Source organism: Heterodontus francisci, chromosome 13 (assembly GCF_036365525.1).
Source record: "Heterodontus francisci isolate sHetFra1 chromosome 13, sHetFra1.hap1, whole genome shotgun sequence".
NCBI classification, from domain to species: domain Eukaryota; kingdom Metazoa; phylum Chordata; class Chondrichthyes; order Heterodontiformes; family Heterodontidae; genus Heterodontus; species Heterodontus francisci.
The window spans coordinates 54,804,541-54,826,649 of record NC_090383.1 but is presented as its reverse complement, the minus strand read 5'-3'; the positions used below and the strand labels follow the sequence as shown (position 1 = coordinate 54,826,649).

At 43.0% G+C, this 22,109-nt stretch overlaps 1 long non-coding RNA gene across 2 annotated transcripts in view; it reads left to right on the top strand.

Annotated features, from left to right (window-relative positions):
* The first annotated feature begins 29 nt into the window (after window positions 1-29).
* Window positions 30-22,109, top strand: part of LOC137376383 (uncharacterized) — a 116,448-nt gene continuing 94,368 nt past the window's right edge. For both annotated transcript variants that reach the window (XR_010976206.1, XR_010976207.1), the window contains exon 1: window positions 30-134. This is a non-coding gene — a long non-coding RNA (uncharacterized lncRNA). The remainder of the gene's footprint in view (window positions 135-22,109) is intronic.

Here is a 22,109-nt window from a genome sequence, read left to right as displayed (position 1 = left end):
CCTCTCCCTTCTCTCATTGCCCTCACCGTTCCCCCTCCTCACTACCCCCCTGACCTTCCCTCTGCTCCCTCATGCAATCCTTGTTCTTCTGAGCAGTGGAGGTTGCAGGTTTGGAAGGTACTGTTGAAGACTTGGTGAGTTACTGCAGTGCATCTTGTAGATCGTAGATACAGCAGCCACTGTGCGCTGGAGGTGGAGGGGCTGAATGTTTAATATAGTGGATGGGTTGCCAATCAAGTGGGCTGCTTTGTCTTGGTTGTGTAGAGATTCTTGAGTGTTGTTGGAGCTGCACTTATTCAGCCAAGCAAGGTACGAATTGGAAATAAATTCTGGCCTTGCCAGTGACACCCACATCCCAAAGAATGATCTTCTTTGGCCTCCTTGTCTCGAGAGACAATGGGTGGTCAGTGGTTTGTGAAGCAGCGCCTGGAGTGGCTATAAAGGCCAATTCTAGAGTGACAAACTCTTCCACAGGTGCTGCAGATAAAATTGGTTTTCGGGGCTGTTACACAGTTGGTTCTCTGCTTGCGCTTCTGTCTTTTTTACTGCCAACTGCTAAGCCTCTTCGACTCACCTCTCTTTAGCCCTGCCTTTATAGCTGTCCGCCAGCTCTGGCGATCGCTGGCAACTGACTCCCACGACTTGTCAATGTCGGAGGACTTCATGTCGCGTTTGCAACCGTCTTTAAAGCGGAGACATGGATGGCCTGTGGGTCTGATACCAGTGACGAGCTCATTGTACAATGCGTCCTTGGGGATCCTGCCATCTTCCATGCAGCTCACGTGGCCAAGCCATCTCAAGTGTCGCTGGCTCAGTAGGGTGTATATGCTGGGGATGTTGGCCACCTCGAGGACTTCTGCATTGGCGATACGGGTCCTGCCACCTGATATCAAGGATTCTCCGGGGACAGCGAAGATGGAATGAATTGAGACGTCGCTCTTGGCTGACATACGTTGTCCAGGCCTCGCTGCCGTAGAGCAAGGTACTGAGGACACAGGCTTGAAAGACTCGGACTTTTGTGTTCCATGTCAGTGCGCCATTTTCCCACACCCTGTTGGCCAGTCTGGACATAGCAGCAGACGCCTTTCCCATATGCTTGTTGATTTCTGAATCGAGAGACAGGTTACTGGTGATAGTTGAGCCTAGGTAGGTGAACTCTTGAACCACTTCCAGAGCGTGGTTGCCGATATTGATGGATGAAGCGTTTCTGACGTCCTGTCCCATGATGTTCGTTTTCTTGAGACTGATGGTTAGGCCAAATTCGTTGCAGGCAGCCGCAAGCCTGTTGACGAGTCTCTGCAAACACTCTTCAGTGTGAGATGCTAATGCAGCATCGTCAGCAAAGAGGAGTTCCCTGATGAGGACTTTCCGTACTTTGGTCTTCGCTCCAAGACGGGCAAGGTTGAACAACCTGCCATCTGATCTCGTGTGGAGGAACCTTCCTTCTTCTGAAGACTTGAACACATGTGAGAGCAGCAGGGAGAAGAAGATCCTAAACAGTGTAGGTATGAGAACACAGCCCTGTTTCACGCCACTTAGGATAGGAAAGGGGTCTGATGAGGCACCGCTATGCTGAATTGTGCCTTTCATATTGTCATGGAATGAGGTGATGATACATAATAGCTTTGGTGGACATCCGATCTTTGCTAGTCGTCTGAAGAGACCACGTCTGCTGACGAGGTCAAAGGCTGTGGTGAGATCTATGAAGACAACTTAGAGGGGCATCCGTTGTTCGCGGCATTTCTCCTGTAGCTGGCGAAGAGAGAACAGCACGTCAATAGTGTATCTCTCTATTGAAAGCCGCACTGTGCCTCAGGATAGGCACACTCAGCCAGCTTCTGGAGTCTGTTTAAAACGACTTGAGCGAAGGCAGGGAGATTCCACGGTAGTTGTTGCAGTCACCGCGGTCACCCTTGTTCTTATAGAGGGTGATGATATTGGCATTGCGCATATCCTGTGGTACTGCTCCCTCATCCGAGCACAGGCAAAGCAGTTCATGGAGTGCTGAGAGTATAGCAGGCTTAGCACTCTTGATTATTTCAAGGGTAATGCTGTCCTTTCCAGGCACTTTTCCACTGGCTCGAGAATCAATGGCATCACTGAGTTCCGATTTTGTTGGCTGTTCGTCCAGCTCATCCATGGCTGGCAGAGACTGGGCTGCATTGAGGGCGGTGTCAGTGACAACATTTTCCCTGGAGTACAGTTCTAGGTAGTGCTCCGCCCAGTGGTCCATTTGCTTGCGTTGGTCAGTGATTGTTTCCTCTGATTTAGACTTGAGGGGAGCGATCTTCTTGATGGTTGGCCCAAAAGCTCTCTTAATGCCATCGTACATTCCTCTGATGTTTCCGGTGTCGGAGGCCAGCTGCATACGGCTGCATAGGTGTTGCCAGTAGTCATTTGCGCAGCGCCTGGCTGTTCTTTGCACGGTGCTTCTGGCGGCTTTAAGTGCTACGGATGTTAACTCGCTGGGGGCTTTCTTGTAGTTCAGCAGTGCAGTGTGCTTAGCAGCTATGGCTGGTTCCATCTCTTCAGAGTGAGATTGAAACCAGTCTGCATTCTGCTTCTCACGTTTGCCAAAGGTGGTCATTGCTGAGTCATAGATGGCATCTCTGATGTGGGCCCACTTGGTCTCTGCGTCCCCTGCAGGAGTGTTTTGAAGGGCTTTTTCAAGTGAATTTAGAAACTTTTGTGACAGCTGTGGGTAAGAAATTCTATTAGTGTTGATGCGCAGGCGGTCCTTCTGCTTGGAGTGATGTAGCTTCTTTGGTTTGAATCTAACTGTGCTGCACACTAGGGAGTGGTCGGTGTCGCAGTCCGCACTGTGGAAGTTGCGTGTGATTTGAACACCGTTTATAGAGGCTCGCCTTTTGATGATGAGGTCCAGCTGGTGCCAACGATGTGATCTTAAGCTATAGATAATGTGGTCTCACCAACAATCTGTGTAAACTTACAGTAACTTGTATTGAGTTACAGTAATATTTTATTTTTTAACTGTTTGCCTGTTTTCATGTTGTGCTTCTGGGCAGAGCTGCTTATTATTCTGCCATTAATACACTCTCTGAACTAATGCTTTGTCTTTCACCATAACCATTAACACTCTCTTTGCCTTTGTCCCATGACATCTTTGTTATTTTATCTCTCCTGCCCTCAGCACTATCACACACCTTCCCTTTTGTTCTCTCCTCACCACCCCCCCCACCCCCCCACCCCCCCCACCCCCTTCACTTGCTTAAAACCTAATACATTTCTAACCTTTGCCAATTCTGATGAAAGGTCACTGACCTGAAACGTTAACTCTGCTTCTCGCTCCACAGATGCTGCCTGACCTGCTGAGTATTTCCAGCACTTCCTGTTTTTATTTGAGATTTCCAGCATCTGGAGTATTTTGCTTTTATTTTATTGATTTATATTCAGCTGCTTTTGAGATACATCTCAGTTCATGATTAATTGCTGAATGAAACCAAAGATATTCAAATTACTCTATTCAATCAGTAAATGAACTACAGACCAAAACTAGACCTAATTAAAAGGATCCTAGATTGCTTGTTGTGCTTTATTTTCAGCACTGTATATGCTAAATAACATATATTTAGTTTGAATATATATAAAAGCATGGTTTCAGGTCTCAACCATTACACCAGGTACCATTAGATTACTGAGTGTATTATATAAGGCCACCAACTCATGGGAAAGATATAGAGGAACAAATTTGCTACAAAATTACAGACTGGTGCAAAAACTATAGAGTAGTTATATTTGGGGACTTTATCCTAATATAGACTGGGATAGTAATAGTGTAAAGGGCAGAGAGGGGGAAGCGTTTCTGAAGTGTATTCAGGAGAATTATCTCGCGTAGTATGTTTCTGGTGTAATGAGGAAGGAGGCATTGCTGGATCTGGTTCTGGGAATGAGGTGAGACAAGTGGATCAAGTGTCAGTAGGGGAACATTTATGGAACAGTGATCATAGTATTATAATGTTTAGGATAGCTATGGAAAAGAACAAGGAGCAATTCGGATTTAATTAGTTGCGGGTAGGGCCAATTTCGATGGGTGAGAACGAATTTGGCCCAGGTAAATTGGAATCAAAGATTGGCAGGCAAAGCTGTAATTGAACAACAGGCTGCCTTTAAAGATGAAATAGGTCAGGTATAGCTGAGGTACATTCCCACAAGGTGGAAAGGTAGGACAAATAAAGCGGGAGCTCCCTGGATGATGAAAAAGATAGAGATAAAGATGAAGCCGAAAAAGGGTGCGTATGACAGAAGTCAGGCAGATAATGCAAGTGAGAACGAGAACGAAGTTCGAAGGGGAAGTGAAAAATTAAAAAAGAAATGAGCTGCAATGAGAGAGTATGAGAAGAGACTGGCAACCGACATAAAAGGGAACCCAAAAGTCTTCTATAGGCATATAAATTGTAAAAAGGTTGTAAAAGGAGGAGTAGGGCTGATTAGGAACCAAAGAGCAGATTTTGCACGGAGGCAGAGGGCATGGCTGAGGTACTAAATGAGTACTTTGCATCTGTCTTTACCATGTGTTAACAACCTCCGTAGGGACTGTTAACTTAACAAGAGATATGAGCTCCCCAGATCAATTAAAGAATTACATGATAAGATTTCACTTTTTAGACTTTTACTATAACAACTAGTTTAAAAATCAACATTAACAAAGCAATAGGTAGATAATACACCAAATTACAGAGAAAGGTATTTCCCATTAACTGATTAACACACTTGAAAACCCCACACCACATTTATATGTGACACAGTGTTTTCAATAAAGAAGGTATCCCTATCCTTGCAGTTAAAAGTCTCAAAATCCTCCCAGTTGCAGTGGTTCGGATCTCCCAGTGTCCTTCTCAAAGCCAATGTCCTCTTTGCTCACTTATTCCAAGCACATTCAACTGGTCTTCCATTAATAAGACAATTTCTGGTGACCCCATTGGTCTTCTCTCCTCCGCAATCCTCGACTTTCAAACCGGGTTGAAATCTTAGCAGCCTTTTGCTGTATTGGGGATTTGAGAGCTGCTGTTTTTCTGTCTCTCTCTTTCGACTGCACAGCTCTGCTGTTCTTCCTTTCTTCCTTTCAGCCTCCAGACCTAGGAAAGCTTTTCGAATTTATTCAGATCAAAAGTCAATAGCCATTTGCCTTTTACAATTCAGAGTCCATAAGTCTGACCATAGCAAACTGGGCTTTCCTTTGTTTCCAGGTGTTAAAAAATACATTTTAGAGCCCAGGGCTCGCTGTTCATAATCTGAGAGTCTGGGAGAGCGAAGCTCCATTGTCCTTTAGGTGTTACAACCTTGCACCCTGCTTTCAAAAGGGTCTTTGATCTGGTTCTTAGTTCTCGTGGTAACCAAGATCCCTGGCTTGTCTCTGGGCAGAATTTATGCTGCATTAAAGATCACAGTTTTAAAAATGTAACGGTACTACAAAGTCCAGCATTCATAACACAATGGAGAAGATACTGCCAAACTTGTACTGAAAGCCGAGGTAGTTGAGATACTGGGTGGGATAAAAATTTATAAAGAGCACAGATTAGAAAGGCTGGCTTTACTTGAAATTGATATGTCACCACAACCGAATCAGATGTATTCAAGGATATTGAGGGAAGTGCAGGTGGAAATTGTGAAGGCACTGGCCGTAATCTTCCAATCCTCCTTCAACGTGCTGGTTGTGCCAGAGGAGTGGAGAATTGCAAATCTTATGCTCTTGTTCAAAAAAGGGTGTAAGGATAAGCCCAGCAACTAGAGGCCAGTCAGTTTAACCCCAGTGGTCAGAAAGCTCTTAGAAACGATAATCCGGGACAAAAATTCACAGTCACTTGGACAAATGTGGATTAATTAAGGAAAAAAGGCACAGATTTGTTAAAGGCAAAATGTGTTTAACTAAATTGATTGAGATTTTTGATGATGTAACAGAGAGGGTTGATGAATGTAATGTGGTTGATGTGTACTTGGAATTCCGAAAGGTGTTTGACAAAGTGACACATAACAGGCTTGCCAGGAAAGTTGAAGCCCATGGAGTAGAAGGGACAGTAGCAGCATGGATACGAATTTGACTGAGTGACAGGAAACAGAGTAGTGGGTGAATGTTTTTTTTTGGACTGGAGGAAGGTATACAGTGGGGTTTCCCAGGGGTCAGTACTAGGACCACTATTTTTCTAAATCCATATGAATGACCTAGAGTTGGGTGTGTAGGGCACAATTTCAAAATTTGCGGATGACACAAAACTTGGAAGGATTGTGAATTGTGAGGAGGATAGTGATAGACTTCAAGAGGACATAGGCTGGTGGAATGGGAGTAAAGCCTGGCTTGGGTATAAAATTAAAACCTAACCCAGGCCCGACCCGACCACAGCCAACCCGAGCTCGAGCCCTTTAATTTTTTTTCGTGCCCGACCTGACCTGAATCTCCTCCATCTGTTCTGGCAGCAGGCTATTCCTGCAGCTGGAGTTGTGGGGAATCATGGGTAAGTCTGATCCCGTGACTTCCTGGAAGCAGTGTCCAGCCCAACCTAACCCGAGCCCGAATGCTGGACTCGGAAGTTCGACCCGACCTGGCCCAAACCCGACACATGTCGTCGGGTCTGGTCGGGTCCAGGTCGGGTAGCCAGGCTTTAAATGGGAGTATACATGGCGCATATAGGGTAAGTTAAAGCAGAAAAAGAAAGCTTATGAGGATCAAAAGAAACTTAATACTTTAGAAAGCCTAGAGGAGTATAGAAATTAGTAAAGTGAAGTAAAAAAGGAAATTAGGAAAGCAAAGAGAGGACATGGAAAAACTATTGGCAGGTAAAATCAAGGACAACTCGAAGATGTGTTATCAGTACATTAATAGCAAGAGGATAACTAAGGAAATGGTGGGGCCTATCAGAGATGTACAAGGGAACTTATGTACAAGGGATGCAGAAGATGTGGGCAGCGTTCTTAATGAGTTTTCACAAAGGAGAGGGATGATGCAGACATTGTAGTAAAAGAGGAGGAGTGTGCAATATTAGATACGATAAGCATAATGAGAGAGGAAGTACGATAGGGTCTGACATCCTTGAAAGTGGATAAATCGCCAGGGCCGGATGGATTGCATCCCAGGTTGTTAAAGGAAGCTAGGGAGGAAATAGCGATGCGCTGAGGATCATCTTAAAACCTCCCTGGATATGGGTGAGGTGCCAGAGGTTGGAGGTCTGTGACCGTTATACCATTGTTTAAGAAGTGTGTGAGGGATAGGCCAAATAATTATAGGCCAGTCAGTCTGACCTCAGTGGTGGATAAATGATTAGAATCAATTCTGAGCAACAGGATAAACTGTCACTTAGAAAGGCACGGATTAATCAGGGATAGTCAGCATGGATTTGTTAAGGGAAGGTCGTGTCTTACTAATTTAATTGAGTTTTTTGAAGAAGTAACAAGGAAGATTGATGAGGGTAGTGCAGTGGATGTGGTTTACATGGATTTTAGTAAGGCATTTGACAAGGTCCCACGTAGCAGACTGGTCAGAAAAATGAAAGCCCATGGGATACAGTGGAATGTGGCAGATTGGACCCAAAATTGGCTCAGTGACAAGAAACAATGGATAGTAGTCGATGGATGTTTTTGTGAATGGAAAGCTGTTTCCAGTGGTGTTCCACAGGGCTCAGTGTTGGGTCCCTTGCTGTTTGTGGTATATATTAATGATTTGGACTTAAATGTGGGAGGCATGATTGGGAAATTTGCAGATAACACAAAAATTGGCCGTGTAGTTGATAGTTAAGAGGATAGCTGTAGACTCCAGAATGATAACAATGGTTTGGCTGAGTGGGTGGAAAAGTGGCAAATGGAATTCAATCCAGAGAAGTGTGAGGGCAAACAAAGCAAGGGAATACATAATAACCAGGAGGATATTGAGAGGCTTAGAAGAAATGAGAGGCCTTGGACTGCATGTCCACAGGTCCCTGAAGGTGGCAGGACAGGTAGATAAAGTGGTGAAGAAGGCATATGGAATGCTTTCCTTTATTGGCAGAGGTATAGAATACAACAGCAGGGATGTGATGCTGGAACTATATAAAACACTGATTAGGCCACAGCTGGGGTATTGCATACAATTCTGGTTGCCACATTACAGGAAGGACATAATTGCTCTGGAGAGAGTACAGAGGAGATTTACAAGAATGTTTGCAGGTGTTATGGCCAGGTGAGAAAGAGGTCTAGGATTCCCTTTCGGCATTCGCCTGGTCTTACTGTAACAGGGTTTAATTTGTAAACACCCCGTGTTTTCAGCTCCCCCTTGGTGAATCCTTGTTCACCACTGGGCAGCACAGTGGCGCAGTGGTTAGCACTGTAGCCTCACAGCTCCAGTGACCTGGGTTCGGTCCTGGGTACTGCCTGTGTGGAGTTTGCAAGTTCTCCTTGTGAGCGCGTGGGTTTCCGCTGGGTGCTGCGGTTTCCTCCCACAGCCAAAGACTTGCAGGTTGATAGGTAAATTGGCCATTGCAAATTGTCCCTAGTGTAGGTAGGTGGTAGGAGGATTGAGGGAAGGTGGGGATGTGGTAGGGGATATGGGATTAATGTAGAATTAGTAAAAATGGGTGGTTGATGGTCAACACAGACTCGGTGGGCCGAAGGGCCTGTTTCAGTGCTGTATCTCTCGATGACTCTATGACTTTCCAATTATAAGGCAAAGAAACCAGCACAAACAGGCTTTCTTAGGTTTAAAGAAGAAAAGTTGAAATTTATTAAACTTAAACTCTAATTCGATTCATGCCTACTAATACATGATGGGCCCATAGCATGCATACTCGATACATGCATGCAAGAGACAGAAAAGAACAGAAGAAAAATAAAGTGGAAAAGTTTGAGGCAATATCTGAAGAGTTGTTGTTACGGTTCTTCGAGCTCATTAGAGTTCTTGATTGTAGGTAGATCTTGCTTTTTGTTGGGGCCCAGTATTCTTCTTAAACCTTGTTCGCTGTAGGAGACTTTTCTCTCTTGGGGTCCATGTGTCGTCAGTGGATTTAGAGGCTTGTGAGAAAGAGATGGGAGCAGACAAACAGGCAGGAGGTCTTCTTCAGTCCAGGAGCATTCTGCGTTCTGCAGGCTATCAGTTCAGACTGTACAATTCAGAAACCCCCAGGTTGCCAAGCAGGTTAGTCATGTGACTAACTGGTCTGACCATGTCTTGGCTTTGTGTTTTGTATCATCTTAGCAGAGAATGGACTGCGCTTCCCTGCCTCAAATGTCTGTTAGTAGATTAAAAAAATTTCCAGCCAAGGTCTGGCAGTCCTTGTAACAGGCCTTCTCTTCTTCCCAGCAACAATTTGAAATTTAATGTCCATGTGGTGAAATTAATATGCCTCCTTCTTGGCAGCTGGGAGCCTACATGACACCAGGCTTGAAAATTGCAGCTATGAGGAAAGGTTGGATCAGCTAGGGTTGTTTTCCTTAGAGCAGAGCAAGCTGAGGGGTGACTTAATTGAGGTGTACAAAATTATGACGGGCCTAGATTGATTAGACAGGAAGGACCTGTTTCCCCTAGTGGAGAGGTCAATTACCAGGGGGCACAGATTTAAGGTGATTGGTAGAAGAATTCGAGGGGACATGAGGAAAAGCTTTTTCACCCAGAGGGTGGTGGGTGCCTGGAACTCACTGGAATGGTGGTGGAGGCAGAAACCCTCAGTTCTTTTAAAAGGTACCTGGACATGCACCTGAAGTGCTGTAACCGGCAAGACTAAGGACCAGATGCTGCAAGGTGGGATTAGATTGGGCGGCTAGTTTTTTCAGCTGGCGCAGACACTGAATGGCCTCCTTCTCTGCTGTAATTTTTCTATAGTTTTATGGCAGATGAAATTTAATGCAGAGAAGTGTGAAGTGATCTATTTTGGTAGGAAGAACAAGGAAAGGCAATATAAAATAATTGATACAATTCTAAAGGAAGTGCAGGAGCAGAGGGACCTCAAGGTATATGTGCACACATCATTGAAGGTGGCAGGGCAGGTTGAGAAAGTGGTTAATAAAGAGATCCTGGGCATTTATAAATTAGGGCATAGGGCACAAAAGCAAGGAAGTTATGGTGAACATTTCTAAAACACTGGTTCGGCCTCAACTGGAGTATTGTGTGCAATTCTGGGCACTGCACTTTAGGAAGGATGTGGAAGCATTGGAGAGGGTACAGAAAAAATTCACGAGAATGGCTCTGGGGATGACAGACTTCAGTTAGCAGGATAGATTGGAGAAGGTGGGGCTGTTCTCCTTAAAGAAGAGAAGATTGTCATGCAGGCCCCCAACTGTCAAAAATGAGGCATATTAATTTTGTAATATGAACATTGATTTTAAACTTGCTGGGAAGAAGATAAGGCCTGTTACAAGGGCTGCCAGACACTTAGCTGAAAAACATTTGCATACTAACATAAAGTGCTTGTGGAGACAAAAGGACCATTCCCTGACACATTCAACCCACAATGGATTTTGATCATCAGACATTGAAGGTGTAAGGAAGAGCATTCCAGAGACTGTTAAGGTGATATAATCCCCAAACGCCAGGACTAGTTAAACCAGCGGGTCACATGACTAACTGGCTGGTCCAGGTTTTTTTTGAACTAGCCACAGAGTTTTTGAACTTAGAAAGGACTGTTTGCTCCTGGAGTGAGAAGACCTCTCCTGTGTGCTCCCATCTCTTTCTCACAAGCCTCTGGACCCACTGAGGACACACGAACTTCGAGAGAGAAGTCTCCTACACCAAACTAGGTTTAAGTAGAATACTGGGCCCCAACGAAAAGCAAGACCTACCTACAATCGAGGACTTTATAGCGAGCTCGAAGAACAGTAACCGAAACCACCTTCAGATATTGCCTCAAACTTTTCCAGCTAGCGTGGGTGCATCACGTATCTGTAGGCGTTCACAAACCACTGACCACCTCCAGGCAATTAGAATTTAAGTTTGATAAAGTTCAACCTTTTTTCTTTAAAGCTATGAAAACCTGTTTGGCTAGTTTCTTTGCCTTATAATTGAAAGTTAGTGAACAAGGATTCACCAAGGGGGAGCTAAAAACACTGTGTGTTTAAAATTAAACCCAGGCAAGACCAGGTGAAGGCTGAACAGGAACCCTAGACCCCTTTCTCACCTGGTCATAACAAGGTTGAGAGGGGATTTGATAGAGGTGTTCAAAATCGTAAGGGGCCTAGATAGAGTAGATAGGGAGAAGATAGGGAGAAGCTAGAGGACACTGATTTAAAGTGATTGGCAAAAGAACCAGAGGCAACATGAGGAAAAACTTTTTTCATAGCGAGTGTTAAGATCTGGACTGCACTGCCTGAGTGTGGTGGAGGCAGTTTCAATTGTAGTTTTCAAATGGGAGTTTGATAATTATCTGATGAGAAAAGATTTGCAGGGCCACAGGAAAAGGCAGGGGAGTGAGACTATATGAGCAGTTCTTGCAGCGAGCCAGCACAGACACGATGGACCGAATGGCCTCTTGTGTTGTAACCATTCTGTGATTCTATACATGGTGGAACAAATTTTTTAACATAAGTAGCAGCAAGACAATCCTTCAGCTTTCACCACTCTTACAAAACTTTTAACTCATGATTCTTTTCCTTCTCAGGTGCAAAAATGACTGAAGAAGTAGGGCGGCACAGTGGTGCAGTGGTTAGCACCGCAGCCTCACAGCTCCAGCGACCCGGGTTCGGTTCTGGGTACTTCCTGTGCGGAGTTTGCCAGTTCTCCCTGTGACCGCGCGGGTTTCCGCCGGGTGCTCCAGTTTCCTCCCACAGCCAAAGACTTGCAGGTTGATAGGTAAATTGGCCATTGTAAATTGCCCCTAGTGTAGGTAGGTGGTAGGAGAATGGTGGGGATGTGGTAGGGAATATGGGATTAATGTGGGATTAGTATAAATGGGTGGTTGTTGGTCGGCACAGACTTGGTGGGCTGAAGGGCCTGTTTCAGTGCTGTATTTCTCTATGTTACCTTTTGCTGACTCTAACTGATAATGGTAAACTGTTACACTTGGAGATTCGTAATGAGCCAAGGAACTACCTGCGATTGCGTCTGTACAAACTGCGGTACGATGATGCAAAAAGAACTGGTGAGCTGAGATAGTTCAAGATTTATCTCTGCCTAGCCATGGAGCTGTGAAACAACACCACTGCCTCAGGAATACGCTGTAGGACTTTCCTTTCCCCACCCAGGTAACTGGGTTATTACATATTTTAGCTATTGATCGTCACTTACTGTGACTATGGCCACTAATGTCGTTGCAGCAAATTCGTGGTCAATGTTTCAGGCATGAACCCTTCATCAAAATTGGGTTCAGTTCTGATCAAGGGTCTACACCTGAAGCATTACCTTCTTCTGCTTTCTCCACAGATGTTGGCTGACTTGCTGAGTGTCTCCAGCAATTTTTATTTTTGCCTCTGAAAGCTCAGTTCAAAATCTGGGATACATGCATCTTAACAGCAAATTGCAGGATTATGAGGTCACATACATCTAATTTCCACATCAATGAATGGACTATAGTTACGCATTGTATAAAACAGGTGTAGGTAAGTTACAATAACCTCAAACACCATGTGGGAGTTGTGATGTGTCATGCATAACTTAATGCTGATGAAAACTTTCTCTTGTTAGCGATCAAGTCAAAAATAGAACATGGATCAAGGTCAAAAATGTAATGCCGTTAATACATGACTGGGCTGAATATTGACATTCATCACTGATGAGCCATAAATCATGATGGAGTTTAGTATGTTGGTAAAAGGTTTATATATTGATGCTGTACTTAAAACTAATGCACTGTGGACGGCCTTTGATACCTGTACATTTTGTCTTTTTACATGTTGGTATTTACTTTTCCTACTAATTCTCACTGGAAAATCAAGTTGTGGTGTCAGGACATTTATATTTCTCAAATCAAATTGTAAAATGGCTACAGCATTACAGCAGTATGTAAAGACAGATCTTTACATTCTCAAATAAAAACACCAAGTGCTGGAATTACTCAGCAGGTGAGGCAGCATCTGTGGAGAGAGAAGCAGAGTTAACGTTTCTGGTCTGTGCCCTTTCATCAGAACTGTAGATTTGCTGCGTGAACACAATAAAATTGACTATGGTGTAGTGTAGGCATTTAACATTTTTCTTGTTGTGTACAATGAGTCTATTGAAATAAGAACATTTATTTTTGCTGCTACATTTACATTGGAAAAAACATAAACAACATATTAGTCACTGTGACCATATAGATCGTCAAACAGTTCACCCTGCAATGAATTTAGAAGAATCCATTTATCCATTCCTGCACTGGTGTTATACCTGTCTGACCAGAAATTTTATCTGGATTCTTCAGTAGGTGGCATATACTAAAAGCCCATTTGTTGTGTATTTGTTAGAATCCACCTTAAAATTCAAGAAATTTATAGGAAAAACCCAGAATTCTTATTTTCAAATCGCTATTCAATTCTTATATTTATGAAAAATTAAATACAACAAATCTCTTTAAAGGGTACTGTCACCTACCTCAATGTCTCAGTGAATTTGTCCAGTGAGTAGCTGAATGAAACAGACGAGGAAAGCCCTAAGGAAGGTTTGATCCCTGGCCTGTGTTGAGTTAGTCAGTCTTGCTAATGTGAGGAGGAGTGGGTTTGGGAGAGGAACATTGACCAGGGTTCCTGGTTCTGCACTGAGTGCTGCTGGAGGGCACTGGGTGTGAAGAGGAGTTTGGTAATTGAGGAAGTTCGGTAAGGAGGGAACAATAAACTAATTAAGAAAAAATAAATTTAACTAAATTAGCACAATAAAGATGGCAGGACAGGTGATGTGTCATGGCTGCAGTATGTGGGAGCTCCTGGATGCCACAGCAATCCATGGCAACCACGTCTGTAGTAAGTGTCTGTGACTTGAGGAGCTTCGGCTCAGAGTCACTGAGCTGGAATCCGAGCTGCAGACACTGCGATGCATCAGGGAGGAGGAAAGTTACCTGGATACTTTGTTCCAAAAGGCAGTCACATCCCTTAGGATAGGGTCATCTGTTTTGGTCCGTGGTCAGGGGCAGGAGGGTTTGACTGTGAGTCAGGCAGGTAAGGAGATCGAGAAGTTGGGAGTGGAGGAGCCTCAGCCCTTGCATTGAACAACAAGTTTGAGGTTTTTGCAGCTTATATGGCCAAGAGCGAGGGCTGTAGTGTGGATGAGCAGACTGACCATGGCACCATGCTACAGGAAGCCATTCAAGTGGGTGGAGCAAAAGAGAAAGTAGTGGTAGTCGGGGACAGTACAGTGAGGGGGTTGACATTGTTCTCTGCAGCAAAGAGTGAGAGTCCAGAAGGCTGTGTTGCCTGCCTGGTGCCAGTGTTTGGGATATCTGCTCAGGACTGGATAGGAACATACAGTGGGAGGGGGAGAATCCAGTAGACGCGGTCCATGTAGGTACCAACGACATAGGCAGGATAAGGAAAGAGGTTCTGCATAGTTAGTATGAGGAGCTGTGCACCAAATTAAGAGGCAGAACCTCAAAGGTAATAGTCTCTGGATTATTACCTGAGCCACGTGCAAATTGGATTAGGGCAAATAGATTAGAGAAATAAATGCATGGCTCAAAGTCTGGTGTGGTAAAAGTGGGTTGCGGTTCATGGGGTACTGACACCAGTACTGGGGAAAGTGGGGGCTGTACCATTGGGACCAGTGTTCTAGGGAGCAGCATAACTGGGGAAGTAGAGAGGGTTTTAAATTAAATAGTGGGGGCAGGAGATCAAACTGGGAAGATGTGGTAAATCAAAGAGTACAGACAAGGCGAGAGAGAAAGGTATTAATATGGGAAAAGATAAACAGACCATGACAGGAAAGGACAGTGAGTACAAATCTAAGAGTAAATCAGCAGACAAGGCTAGAGGTTACAAAAATAATAAAAGGACAAAACTAATGTGAATGCATGCAGCATTCGAAACAAAACAGATGAACTGAAAACGCAAATAGAAATAAATATGTACGATCTGATAGCCATTACAGAGACATGGCTGCAGAATGACATAGATTGGGACCTGAATATTGAAGGTTACACGACATTTAGGAAGGACAGGAAGCAAGGAAAAGCTGGAGGGATGGCTCTGTTAATTAATGATGGTATTAGCACAATAGAGAGGGATGACCTAAGTTCAGGAAACCAGGATATAGAAGCCGTTTGGGTCAAGATGAGAAATGATAAAGGCAAAAATCCCCTTGTGAGAGTGGTGTACAGGCTCCCTAACAGTAACCACATGGTAGGACAGGGTTTAAAGGAAGAAATAATGGGTGCTTGTCAGAAAGGTACTGCAATAATCATGGGGGATTTTAATCTACATATAGACTGGAAATATGAGATGGGCAAAGGTAGCCTAGATGAAGAATTCATAGAATGTTCTCAGGATAGTTTCTTAGAACAGCAGGTTATACTAGACCTGGTATTGTGCAACGAGATAGCTTGAATTCATGACCTCATAGTGAAGGCACCCCTAGGCAGCAGTGATCGTAATATGATTGCATTTAACATTCAGTTTGAGGGAGAGAAGAGTAGGTCTAAGACTAGTATTTTAAACTTAAATAAGGGCAATTAAGAGGGCATGAAAGCAGAGCTAGCAAAACTGAACTGGCAAATCAGGTTAAGGGATAGGTCAATAGAGATGCAGAAGCAGACATTTAAGGGGATATTTCAGATTACACAGAATAGCTACATTCCAACGAAAAAGAAAAATTCCAAGGGGAGGACCCACCATCCGTGGTTAACTAAAAAAGTTAAAGATAGTAACAAACTTAAAGAAAAAGCATATAATTGAGCAAAGATGGGTGGCTGGTCAGATGTAAAAAACAGCAAAGAACGACTGAAAGATTAATACGGAGGTAAAAATTTAGAGTCCAAGAGAAAGCTGGCTAGAAATATAAAGACAGTAAGAGTTTCCATAGATATTTTAAAAAGAAAAGAGTTAAAGTGAGTGTTAGTCCTATCGAAAGTGAGTCTGGGGAATTAATAAGGGAAAATAAGGAGATGGCAGATGAATTGAACAGATATTTTGCATCGTTCTTCACTATAGAGGATACAAGTACCATCTCAGAAATAGTTGTAAATCAGGAAATGGAAGGGAGGGAGGAACTCAAGAAAATTACAATCACCAGGGAAGTGGTACTGAACAAATTGTTGGAGCTGTGGGCTGACAAGTCTTTGGGTCCTAATGCACTTCATCCTAGGGTCTTATAAGAAGTGGCCAGTGAGATAGTTGATGCGTTGGTTTTGATTTTCCAAAATTCCGTAGATTCAGGGAAGGTTCCATTAGATTGGAAAATAGCCAATGTAACTCCTTTATTCAAAAATGGAGGAAGACAGAAAGCAGGAAACTACAGGCCAGTTAGCTAAACATCTGTCATAGGAAAAATGTTAGAAGCTATTATTAGAAACATTATAGCAGTGCCCTTAAAAAAATTAAAGGTAATGAGGCAGAGTCAACATGGTTTTGTGAAAGGGAAATTATGTTTAACCAATTTATTGGAGTTCTTTGAGGAAGTAACATATGCTGCGGATAAAGGGGAACCTGTGGATGTACTGTACTTGGATTTCCAGAAGGTATTTGATAAGGTGCCACATCAAAGGTTATTGTGGAAAAAAAAAGCTCATGATGTAGGGGGTAACATTTTGGCATGGATAGAAGATTGGCTAGCTAACAAGAATCAGAGAGTAGGCATAAATTGGTCATTTTCTGGTTGGCAAGATGTAATGAGTGGTGTGCCACAGGGATCAGTGATGAGGCCTCAACTTTTTACAATTTATATCAATGACTTGGATGAAGGGACTGAAGGTATGGTTGCTAAATTTGCTGATGACATAAAGATAGGTAGGAAAGTAAGTTGTGAAGAGGATATAAGGAGGCTACAAAGGGATATAGATAGGTTAAGTGAGTGGGCAAAGATCTGGCAAATTGAGTATAATGTGGGAAAATGTGAAATTGTCCATTTTGGCAGGAAGAATAAAAAAGAAGCATATTATCTAAATGTGAGAGATTGCTGATGCAGAGGGATCTGAGTGTGCTAATTCATGAATCGCAAAACGTTAGTATGCAGGTACAGCAAGTAATTAGGAATGCTAATAGAATGTTATCATTTATTGCAAGGGGAATTGAATACAAAAGTAGGGAGGTTATGCTTCAGTTATACAGGGCATTGGTGAGATCACATCCGGAGTACTGTGTACAGTATTGGTCTCCTTATTTAAGAAAGGATGTAAATGCATTGGAAGCAGTTCAGAGAAGGTTTACGAGACGAATACCTGGAATGGGCAGGCTATCTTGTGAGGAAAGGTTGGACAGGCTAGGCTTGTATCTGCTGGAGTTTAGAAGAGTAAGAGGCGACTTGATTGAAACATATAAGATCCTGAGGGGTCTTGATAGGGTGTTGAAAGGATGCTTTCTCTTGTGGGATAATCTAGAACTCGGGGTCGCTGTTTAAAAATATGGGGTCGCCAATTTAAGACAGAGGTGAGGCGAATTCTTTTTTCTCAGAGGGTCACGAGTCTTTGGAACTCTCTTCGTCAAAAGGATGTGGAAGAAAAGTCTTAGAATATTTTTAAGGCAGAGGTAGATAGATTCTTGATAAGCAAGGGGGTGAAAGATTATTGGGGGTAGGCGGGAATGTGGAGTTGAGGTTACAATCAGATCAGCCATGATCTTGTTGAATGGTGAAGCAGGCTCGAGCGGCCGAGTGACCTACTCCTGATCCTAATTTGTATGTAATTCGTATGTTACTATTCAGCACTCCCTGTTGGAAGTATACATATGTGGAAGCCTGTTGAGAATAGGATCTGAGCTGCCTGTGATGCCCATGTGATTGAACAGTTTATTGATACTCACCATCAGGATTCATAGATAAATAAAGGAAACCCAGGCAAAGTATTGAGAGTAACCAGCGTTTGTGAAACCTCAACCCATCAAGGAGTAAGTGTCTTCAAAGTGGAGGGTAGAAAATTGGCAAGAAAAATAAAGAGCACTATTTTCACAAAAAAGTGGTAAATTTCTTTTCGTGTATTTACAAACAGATGATGCAATGATAAAACGCATCACTGATGTAAAATAGTGTCATCATAAAATCTGCAGTGGATAAATATTTAAGGACATTCTATAAGATGCTATCAGTGTCTATTTGAGAGCACAGAGATTATAAGGAATACTTAGCATGGAGTAAGAAGAATAAACTGAATGGAGTTTGGTTAAGAGCTAACTAAATTAGTGCATGGGGCTATCCAGTGCATACAATTTACTTGGATTTTCAGAGTTTCCACTTAAGAGGCTTTTAAAGAAGATTGAAGCTCATCGAAATTAGCTGGCTAGATTGAAAACCTAATTCCTCATTTGAATAACAGGGAAGTTGGCCAAGCAGATTTAGATTTGTAATAGATACATCAGTATAATACATTTTTTGAAAATAAATCTTGTTCGAAAGGTTTTTGGAACAACCTAGTCAGTCTGCTTATCTGAAGTACAGGCCTTAAATACAAATGATCTGCAAAATGGGGATTAGCTAACACTAGGCTAAGTGGGTGGAGGGGAGATAAGACAATCATCAATTAGAACCCAACAAAATTATTCTCCCTGGCTGACTGTATATTGATTCCACACAAGCTGACTAAATAGAGGTTTACATGGGATTCCTGTAAATGATTTTTTCCCCAAACTTAAGAAGAAACATACTACTGGTAAACAAAAATAGAAAATGCTGGAAATACTCAACGAGTCAGGTAGTTCTGTGAAGAGAGAAACAGTTAAAGTTTCAGGCCTGTGATCTTTCATCAGAACCTGAAACGTCAACTGTGTTTCTCTCTTCACAGATGCTGCCTGACCTTCTAAATATTTCCAGCATTTTCTGTTGTTTCAGATTTCCAGCATCTGCAGTATTTTGCTTTTATACTACTGGTAAACACTGCATGTGAGACGTATCCATTGATAAAAGACATGCATTTATATAACCGCTTATCATCTGGAGAATTATATTCAGTTGTGGGTACTGCTGCTCAGGATGGATATATTGGCCTTGGAGGGAGTGCTGATTCAGCAGAATGTTACTTGGGAGTCAGAGTTAAATTATGAGGACAGGTTGTATAAACTTGGTTAGTACCCCCTTACGTATCGATGATGAAGGGATGATCTAATCAAGGTGTTTAAAAGTATAAAATGGTTTGATAGGGTAAATGATTACAACCAGGCCATTTAGGAATGAAAGCAGGAGGCACCTCTTCACATAAAGGGTAATAGAAAAGGCTATGGACACTGGGCCAATTGAAAGGTTCAAGACTGATATCAATAGACATTTGTTAAGTAAGGACATCAAAACACATGGGTCAAACGCAGTTAAATGGTGTTGAGGTACAGATCATCCATAATCTAATTGAACGGAGGAAAAGGCCCGAGGAGCTTAACGGCTGACATCTGAAAGCATTTCACTTTAATAAATAGGTCATTCTCAGGTCTGTTATGAGTGGGGTACCGCAAGGATCAGTGCTTGGGTCACAGCTGTTCACAATCTATATAAACAACGGTAGCAACATGGATACGAAATTGGTGAGTAACAGGAAACAAAAAGTAGTGGTTATTGGATGTTTTTCGGGCTGCGGGAACGTTTCTAATGGAGTTCCCCAGGGATCAGTGTTGGGACCCTTGCTTTTCCTGATATATATTAATGACCTAGACCTTGGTGTACAGGGCACAATTTCAAAGTTTGCAGATGATAGGAAACTTGGAAGCATTGTGAACTAGGAGGAGGATAGTGTAGAACTTCAAAAGGACATAGACAAGTTGGTGGAATGGGCAGACAGGTAGCAGATGAAGTTAAATGCAGAAAAATGTGAAGTGATTTATTTTGCTAGGAAGAACATAGAGAGACAATATAGAATAAAGGGTACAATTCTAAAGGGGGTGCAGGAGCAGAGAGACCTGGGCGTACATGTGCATAAGTCATTGAAGGTGGCAGGACAGGTTGAGAGAGTGGTTAATAAAGCATACAGTGTCCTGGGCTTTATTAATAGGGGCACAGAGTACAAGAGCAAGGAAGTTATGTTGAACTTGTATAAGACACTAGTTCGGCCTCAGCTGGAGCATTGAGCCCAGTTCTGGGCGCCGCACTTTAGGAAAGACATAAGGGCCTTGGAGACAGTACAGAAAAGATTCACAAGAATATTTCCAGGGAGGAGGAATTTCAGTTATGAAGATAGATTGGAGAAGTTAGGACTGTTTTCCTCGGAGAAGAGAAGGCTGAGAGGTGATTTGATAGAGGTATTCAAAATCATGAGGGATCTGGACAGAGTAGATGGAGAGAAACTGTTCCCACTCGTGAAATGATCTAGAATGAGAAGCATAAATTTAAAGTATTTGGTAAGAGAAGCAAAAGTGACATGATGAAAAACTTTTTCACGCAGAGAGTGGTTAAGGTCTGGGATGCGCTGCCTGTGAAATAGAGGCAGGTTCAATTGAAGCATTCAAAAGGGAATTAGACAGTTATAGGAAAAGGAAGAATGTGCAGGGTTATGGGGCGAAGGCAGGGGAATGGAACTGAGGGAATTGCTATTTTGGAGAGCCAGTGCAGACACAATGGGCCGAATGGCCTCCTTCTGTACTGTAACGGTTTTGTGATTTGAATGTGGGGACCAAATGTAATATTTCCAAATTTGCTGATGTCACAAAACTAGGTGGGAATGTAAGTTGTAAAGAGGATGCAAGGAGTGTTCAAGGGGATTTGGACAGGGTAAGTGAATGGGAAATAACACCAGACTTGTTCCTGGGATGGCAGGACTGTCCTATGAAGAAAGATTGGGGAAACTGGGCCTGTATTCTCGAGAGTTTCGAAGAATGAGGAATGATCTCATTGAAACCTACAAAACACTTAAAGGGATAGACAGGGTAGATGCAGCTAAGATGTTTCCCCTGGTTGCGGAGTCTAGAACCAGGGGACACAATTTCAAAATAAGGGGGAAGCCACTTAGGACTGAGCTGAGGAGAAATTTCTTAACAGAGGGTTGTGAATCTTTGGAATTCTCTATCCCAAAGGGCTGTGGAAATTCAGTCATTGAGTATGTTTAAAGCAGAGATTTCCAGATTTCTAAATACAAATGACATAAAGGGATGTGGGGATAGTGTGGGAAAAAGGTATTGAAACGGATGATCAGCCATGATCGTATTGAATGGCAGAGCAGGCACAATGGACTGAATGGCCTACTCCTGCTCCTATGTTCTATGAACATGGCAGATGGAATATAATGTAAGTGTGAAGAGATCCACTTTGGTAGAAAAAACAGAAAGGCAGAGTATTTCTTAAATGGTGAGAGGTTGGGAAGTGTAGATGTCCAAAGGGACCTGGGTGCCCTTGTTCATGAGTCACTAAAGCAGGTGCAGCAAGCAATTAGAAAGGCAATGGTATACTGGTCTTCATTGCAAGGGGATTTGAGTACATGAGTAAAGATGTCTTGCTGCAATTGTATAGAGCCTTGGTAAGAGCACATCTGGAGTATTGTGTGCAGTTTTGGTCTCCTTATCTAAGGAAGGATATACCTGCCATAGAGGGAGTGCAATGGAGGTTCACCAGACTGATCCCTGGAATGGCGGGATTGTTTGTGAGGAGAGATTGCAGAAACTGGTCTTATATTCTCTAGAGTTTCGAAGAATGATAGGTGATCTCATTGAAACTTACAAAATTCTTATAAGGCATGACAGGATGTGGACGGAATGTTTCCTCTGGCTGGTGAGTCTAGAACCAGGGGACACAGTCTGAGAATAAAGGGCAGGCCATTTAAGACTGAGATGAGGACGAATTTCTTTACTCAGAGGATGGTGAATATGTGGAATTCTCTACCCCAGAGGGCTGTGGAAGCTCAATCATTGAGCATGTTCAAGACAGAAATCAATAGATTTCTCGATACTAATGACATCAAGGGATATGGGGATACTGTAGGAAAATGGCGTTGAGGTATATGATCAGCCATGATCTGTTTGAATGGTGAAGCAGGCTCGACAGGCTGAATGGCCTACTCCTGCTCCTATTTCCTATGATCCTATAATTACTTGTCAATGCAGTGCAGTTGTAGGCAAACATAACAACCAATTTGTGCAAAGCAAAATACAACGAAGAACAATGAGATGAATGA